The sequence below is a fragment of the Carlito syrichta genome, unplaced genomic scaffold (assembly GCF_000164805.1).
Source record: "Carlito syrichta isolate Samal-C Ts95f unplaced genomic scaffold, Tarsius_syrichta-2.0.1 Scaffold307345, whole genome shotgun sequence".
NCBI lineage: Eukaryota > Metazoa > Chordata > Mammalia > Primates > Tarsiidae > Carlito > Carlito syrichta.
This window is the reverse complement of record NW_007251441.1, coordinates 121786-129145: the sequence shown is the minus strand read 5'-3', so window position 1 is coordinate 129145 and position 7360 is coordinate 121786. Positions and strand designations below refer to the sequence as shown.

The following is a 7360-nucleotide window of genomic DNA, read 5'->3' as shown; positions in this document are numbered from 1 at the left end:
AACTATAGGTGCGCACTACTACACCCGGTTAATTTTTTTTTTTTGATTTATTGTAGAGATGAGGTCTTGCCAAGTTGTCCAACTAGGTCTCGAACCCGCAGGCTCAGGCAATTCACTCACCTCGGACTCCCAAGGCGCGGGATTACAGGCTGAGACACCAAGCCCGGCCCCTTCTTTTAAATAAAAAACGAAATTTTAAGCAAGCAAGTTTCATTGAATGATCTAATTTATAGTATTTCAAAAGCAGAATGGTTCAGTGAACTAGACAGCAATCCTTCTTTGGCTTCAGTTTTCTCAGCAATTTGGCTTCTTTCCCCTAGGTTCTAAATCATGGGATAGCTTTGTATAACTGCTGATGTTTCATTTCCGTGCAGTGCTTTGAAAATCCCATAAGGTATAACACTCTCAGTTATTACTTTTTTTATAAGTGGAGAATGCTTTGCTTTAACAGACAGATTTAGAGTCTGAAATTGTTGACTTCTAGCCATTCAGAGAGAACACATCCAAAAGAGTCATGCAATGAATTACAAAACAAACATCATTTGGGGAGCTAAGATAGTATCTAGACTCCCCACACTGGAAAGCTAATTTATGTTTGCATTTATTTTCTTCTTTGCACTCCTTTCTCTCCTTTCTTCTTCTGTGTTTCTGTTTTTTTTTAATCTGCTCTGTGTGCTTTAGGAGTCATTTAGGATCGGCCGACACAAAAGGAAATGTGCTGAGTTTGACTTTCATTTTTGCACACACTAGGGAACTAATTTTAGTGTATTCTGCATTATCTTATAGGTGACTCATTTTTGTTGTTATCTTATAGCTAGAGTTCTAAACTTTCACTACCTTGCTCGCATTTTTATTTCTCTGCTTTGCATTGTGGCAAAAAGAAAACAAAAACAATCACTATACCAAGGGCATCCACTAAATAAAGATGGTTTCCCCCAGGCCTGATGGTGAGCTTTCTCCACCCCACTAATGGAAAGGGTTAGAATAAGGAAGTAGTGTGAGTCATTGCTATTGCCACACCCTCAGGAAAACCCCTGCTCCATCTTCCTCTTGTGCTGTGATGACTCTTTCTAGCCACGGTCCTGGGTCACAGGAGAGAAGTTTTCAGAACATACTCAGGGTTTTTCTGAAGGACTGCAGTGTTGATTTGATTGACAACAAGAAGAATAGAAATAAGGTCAGATGCCAAAAAAAAAAAAAAAATCTTTGACTGAAGAACAGATTCCAATTTTCATTTATAAGCTGGTTGTTTAAAAGTTAAAATGTTGCTTCCATTTTTTACATATATATATACTTAATGGTTGCTAGGAGGATGCCTAGACTAGTCTATGTAAGCATATCCCACACCCAAGTGGTTGAAGTATGGGTAGTATTGTTCTGTCAGAAAGATTCATTTAGCTTTCCAGTTTGGTTACCACGGCTGTGCTTTCCCACCCTTCATTGCATTTCTAATAGCTGGTGGGAGGTGTCCCTCTAGCCAACTGGTTAGGCAATGGGATAGAAATTCTCCTGGAGATGAAAATACTTGTCACAGAGATAGGCCTGAAAAGGGGGAGGGGAAAACCCTGATTCCTCTTGTGGAGGAGAAAGGATGATTTGAGGCATCTGCCTGGGTCATCTCTGTTGCCAGGGATGGGAAATTGAAGGGTAGGGAAACATGCAGGTCAGTGGGAAGCAACTGTCTTGGTGAGGAACAAAATGAAAGGTATACTAAAAATCATACCTTCACATTGTGATTTTTTTTTTTTGCATTTCCCTAATGACTAATGATGAGCATTTATAGTGTGTTCATTGGTCAATTGCATAAATATGAAGAAATGTCTGTCAAATTCTTTGTCCATTTATTTATTTTACTTTTGTAGAGGGTCCTACTTTGTTGTCCAGACTGGTCACAAGTTCCTGGCCTCAAGTGATCTTCCTGCCTCAGCCTTCCAAAACACTGGGATTACAAAGCATGAGCCACCACTTGCAGCCTGCTCCTTTTTAAATGGGATATCCTTTTATTGTTGAGTTGTAAGAGTTCTTTATATAGTCTGCATTCAAATATCTTATAAGATATATGATTTGCAAATATTTTTTCCCATTCTGTGGGTTATCTTTTTCTTCATTGTTTCTATAGAAACATGGTTTTTAATTTCTATGAAATTCAATTTATCTACTTTTTTTTTGTTGCTTGTTCTTTTAGTGTTATATCTAAGAAACCATTGCTTAACCCAATGTCATAAAAATTCACTCTTATGTTTGCTTCTAAGACTTTTAAAGTTTTATCTCTTATATCTAGGTCTATGATCAATTTTGAGTTAGTTTTTGTATATGCTGTGGGGAGGAGTTCAGTATTTTTTTGCATATAGATATTCAGTTGTCCTAGCACCAATTATTGAAAGCTATTGTTTGCCATTAAATTGTCTTGGCATCCTTTCTGAAAATCAATTGATCTATAAATGTAAGAATTTATTTCTGAACTCAATTCTGTTCTGTTGACCTATATGTCTATTCTTATGCTCTATCACATTGTCTTAATCACTGAAGTTTTGTAATAAGTTTTGAAATTGGGAAGTCTAAGTCCTGCAACTTTGCTCCTCTTTTTAAAGATTGTTTTGGTTATTTTGGCTTCTGTGCATTCCCATATAAATTTTAGTATCAGCTTGTCAATTTCTGCCAAAAATGCAGCTGAGACTTTAAAAAGGATTGAGTTGAATATGTAGATGAATTTGTGGAATACTGCCATCTTAACAAGAGTAAGTCTTCTGATTCATGGACATGAATGTCTTTCCATTTACTTAACTCTTGTAAACTTTACATGATGTTTTCTAAATTTTCAGTGCATAAGTCTTTTACTTAAAAAAATTTATTCTTAAGCATTTTTCATTCTCTTACATGGAATTGTTTTCTTGATTGCATTTTCAGATTGTTTATTGTATAGAAATAAAATTCATTTTTCTGTATCAATCTTGTATTCTGCAGCCTTACAAATCTTGTTTATTAGAGTCTCATTGTTTTTGGTAAATTTTCCTTCAGATTTTTATGTATAAGATTATATCATCTGCAAATAGAGATAATTTTACTTCTTCCTTTGGAATCCATAAAGACTCTATTTTTTGTTTTTTTAATGTGCGGCTAATGAAGAAATATCTTCTTGGTTAGATTAGTAGTCAGTCAGCTAATGGTTAGCTAGAGATTTCCTTAAATGCCTGGAATAGTGTCTCCTAATCTTTACTGATGGTATTATGTGTTTGTGCCTTTTATTTATTTCTGTTTGCCTACTTGTTTTGGCTAGAACCTTCAAGGCAATGTTGAAAGAAGTGGTGAAAGTAGACATCTTTCACTCATTCCAGAATTTGACAGAACGTAGCCAATCTTTTACCATTAAGTATAATGTTAGCTGTGAGTTTTTCATAGATGGCCTTTATTTGATTGAGGAAATTCCCTTCTATGCCAAGTTTGTTGCGTATGCGTGGTTGTCATGAAAGAGTGTTGGATTTTGTCAAATACTTCTTAAAAAAAGTCTATTGAGGTGATAATGTAGGTTTTTATTCTACTAATATGGTATATTATGTAGATAGGTCTTTCCTTTAATGGTGAACTGACCTTGCATTTATAGGATAATCCAACTTAGTCACAACGTGTAATTCATTTTATGTTGTTCAATTTAACTTGCTATTTTTGTTGGAGAGTTTTGTGTCTATATCCATAAGGGTTATTGGTCTGTTTCTTGTTTTTAACCTCTTTTGACATTTGTATCTGGTTTTGGTCTCATGGTGATATAGCCTCACAGAATGAGTTGGGAAGTATTTCCGTATCATCTATTTTTTGGAAAAGTATCTGAATGATGGATCTTTATTCTTTTTAAAAATATTCAGTAAAAGTCAATACTGAAACCATTTGAGCCTGAAATTTTTGTGGGAATTTTGGAATACTAATTAAGTCTCATTATTTGTTATAGGTCTATTTGGATAGTCAATTTTTTTTTCTTGAGTCAGTTTTGGTAGCTTGTGTCTCTCTAGGAATTTTACTATTTCACCAAGGTTATCCAATATGTTAGCACACAATCGTGTATTGTATTCTCTTATAAACATTTTTTTCTTTAAGGATCTTAATGATGTCTGATCTTGTTCCTGGTTTCAGTAATTAGAGTAATTTGTATTTCTTATAAGGCAGGTGGCCTGCTAGTGATGAATTATCTCAGTTTCCATTTATCTGGGAGCATGTTATGTTTTCCTACATTTTTGAAAGATACTTTTGCTTGATATAAAATTTTTGGTTGACAGTTTTTTCTTTCAGTGCTTTGTGTACATTATCCCTACTTTCTTCTGGCTTCAGTGGATTCTGATGAGAAGCCAGCTGTCAATCTTATCGCAAATCTTTTGTATGTGATTAGTTGCTGCTTTCAAGATCTTCAGTTTGTCCTTGTCATTTGATAGTCTGACTACAATGTATCTGACTGTGGATCTCTTTGAATTTATTCTACTTGAATTCACTAAGATTTTTTTTGTGTGTACTTTCATGTCTTTCATAAAATTTGAAAAACTTTTGGCCATTATTTTCTCAAATGTTCTTTCTTTTTTAAACTCAGTCTCTCCTTTTGGATACCTATTAAGCATATGTTGGTACACTTGATGGAGTCTTGCAGGTCTTTGAAGCTCTGTTAATTTTTTTTAATGGAAAGAGTTGACAATTTTATTTTTACATTTCACAGCAAAAATGAAAACTGTACTTTTGTGTCCTGCTTTTCTGCTCCAAAACTATTTTCTGATAGGATGGGAGAGCAAATCTTTCTTACATGCTATTAAGAGAACATGCAGAAGTCACAGCACCATGATCTCCTGGTGAAGTAGAACAAGTATATGAAACTGATAAAAAGAGACTTCCCCCTGTCTAGTTGAGTCATTCCAGGCTGAGTGGGCACCATCCTGGGACAGGCAGGAGGTCTCATCATTGGGGACCAGGCATCATTGGCATGTGGCCTCCCATGGGTGACCTCATTCCAGGAGCAGATCCCACTGGCATAAACCCAGGAGGAGGAGGGCCCATCATTGGCATCATGGGAAGGCCCCCCATATGGGGTGCTGGCATCATACCAGCACAAGGTAGACTCAGAAGACTAGGGGGAGTTGGAATCATATCCCCTGTAGGAGGAGGAACATAGAATGGAGTAGAAGGTAGCTTTCCTTGTTGAAATGCAGCTGTCGTATTGTCAGTCAGGTTCTAAGCTAGCTATTCCATCCATTTCTGATAATAGTCTTTCACATTCTCTTTGTGTTTCCTACCACTGTAGTGTGTCTTTCTCACAGATAGAGAGTCATGGGTGAGGTAGGTATCGCAGTATTCACAATAAAACTTGGGCATGTGGCTGTGCAGGCCATTGGCCACTCTGCTCCACCATTTTTTATTTCTTTCTGGTGCTGAATACTCTCAATGGGCCTATATTCAATTTCACTGATTCTTTCTTCTACCAGTTCAAATTTGGTGCTAATCCCATCCAGTGACTTCTTAATTTTAGTTATTACACTTTTCAACTCCAGAATTAATATTCTTTTTTTAAAAAAAAATTTGTCTTTTCATGGCTATTTCCTAGTTGATAGGATATTATTTTCATACTTTTCTTTAATTATTTAGATTTAATCAGTTTATTATTAGGTGATTTAAACTCTTTGTTTAGTAAATTCAAAGTCTGAACATTTTCAGGAGGATTTACTGTTTATTTTCTTTTGCATGGGATACATATTTCTTTGTGTGTCTTTATTTTTATTGTTGTTGAAAACTGGATATTTTAAATATATGTTATACCTACTCTGGTAATTGGATGCTTTCTTTCCCCAAGGTTTGTTGTTGTTTCTGTTTTTTCTTTCTGTTATTTTTGTTGTTGCTTGTTTATTCATTTATTTAGTGACTTTTCTGCACTAATTCTGTGAAGTCTGTATTTTCTTTTAACGTGCAGTCATTGAAGTGACTGCCTGGTTAGACTAGTAATCTGCTAATGATTAGACAGAGATTTCCTTAAATGCTTTGAGCTAGTAAATCTCCCAGTCTTTGCTGATGGGATATATGTGTGTGTGTTGGGGTGTATCGTTAATGTTCCTATCAGCAGTTTATAGCTCTGCCTTAACCTTTCTTCCTGCTTGTGTAGAGCCTCAAGGTAAGCCAGAGATGAGAAATTAAGATCTCCTCAGGTCTTTCCTATGCATGCACACAGCCCTGCACATATGAGTAGCATTCTGGTTTCCCAGGAATATATGCTTGCTTTTCAACATCCCTTGTGGACATCTTACTCCATGGTGGTTATATTTTGGTCAGCCTCCTGTTAGCCTTAATCAGTAACATTGTCTCAGGCAGCTGCAATGTTGAACAATTGCCACTGATTTTTATAAATGTCATAGGAATAGGGATGATGGCTGATGGCAAATTCTGGTTAGATCAAATAAAGATAGGCTCTGAGAGTGCAAATTTTCTATGAGTTGCCACACAGGTCAAATCTTAACAATTATGGGACTTCTGGGAAGTTCTAAATTCATTCTACACTCTCCAGTGGCTTTTAGCTGACTTTCACAGCAGTACGGTTGTGAGGCTGCTGGTTTTCAATTCTACTATGGAGCTAAGGAGAGAGGGGTGGGAGTAGGTCAAGTTAAAACACCATGGAGCAGCTCACTGCTCTTACCAAAATTCAGACATTTGTCTTGACTAAACACTCCTTGGAATGTTGCAGTCCTTTTGTTAATTCCACAATTCTGAAAAAGTTGATTTTGACAATTTTTGCCACTGTTCTCCTTGCTTTTATAGATAAGCAAATTTTTGGAGATCCTTACTCTTCCCTTAAACAAATATTCTCTCTTTTAGAATATTAAAAGATAATTTAATATCCTAAAAATCAGGTAAAATCATGATACAAAAATCATAAAAATATTAAATGATCACATGTCAAAAACTTTATTTCATTCATTATTTATTGTGGAGAATATTTAAAATATTATAAATTCAAAAGAGAATTAGAAAAAACATACAAGGCAATTGATAATACTGAAATAGCTTTACAAACAGATACATATTTGGTTAATAATCAATTGTATTTCACAGGGCCCAACTGACTTTCATTTCTTCAGAGAAGTATCACTTGCATTATTATCAGTTTTTGACAACTTACAGAATTGTAAAATAGTTGAAAGACAGCAAAAGGCAAAAATGCACTAGAAGTATAGATAGACAGGACCCTACTAATTCCTTTTGCCCATATGAAAGTTTTAGTAATTTTTCCCAGTGAGAAAGAGGAGAGGAGAGTGTATGAAGAAACTGCACAACACTATGAGACCCTGGACGTGTGACTGAAACAGTGGAAAAGGACAGAGTGTCGTGTAGGGATGGTCAA

At 35.6% G+C, this 7360-nt stretch overlaps 1 pseudogene; it reads right to left on the bottom strand.

The window, feature by feature from the left end:
• Positions 1-4786: 4786 nt before the first annotated feature.
• On the bottom strand, positions 4787-5346 carry LOC103266837 (annotated as a pseudogene).
• Positions 5347-7360: the final 2014 nt, after the last annotated feature.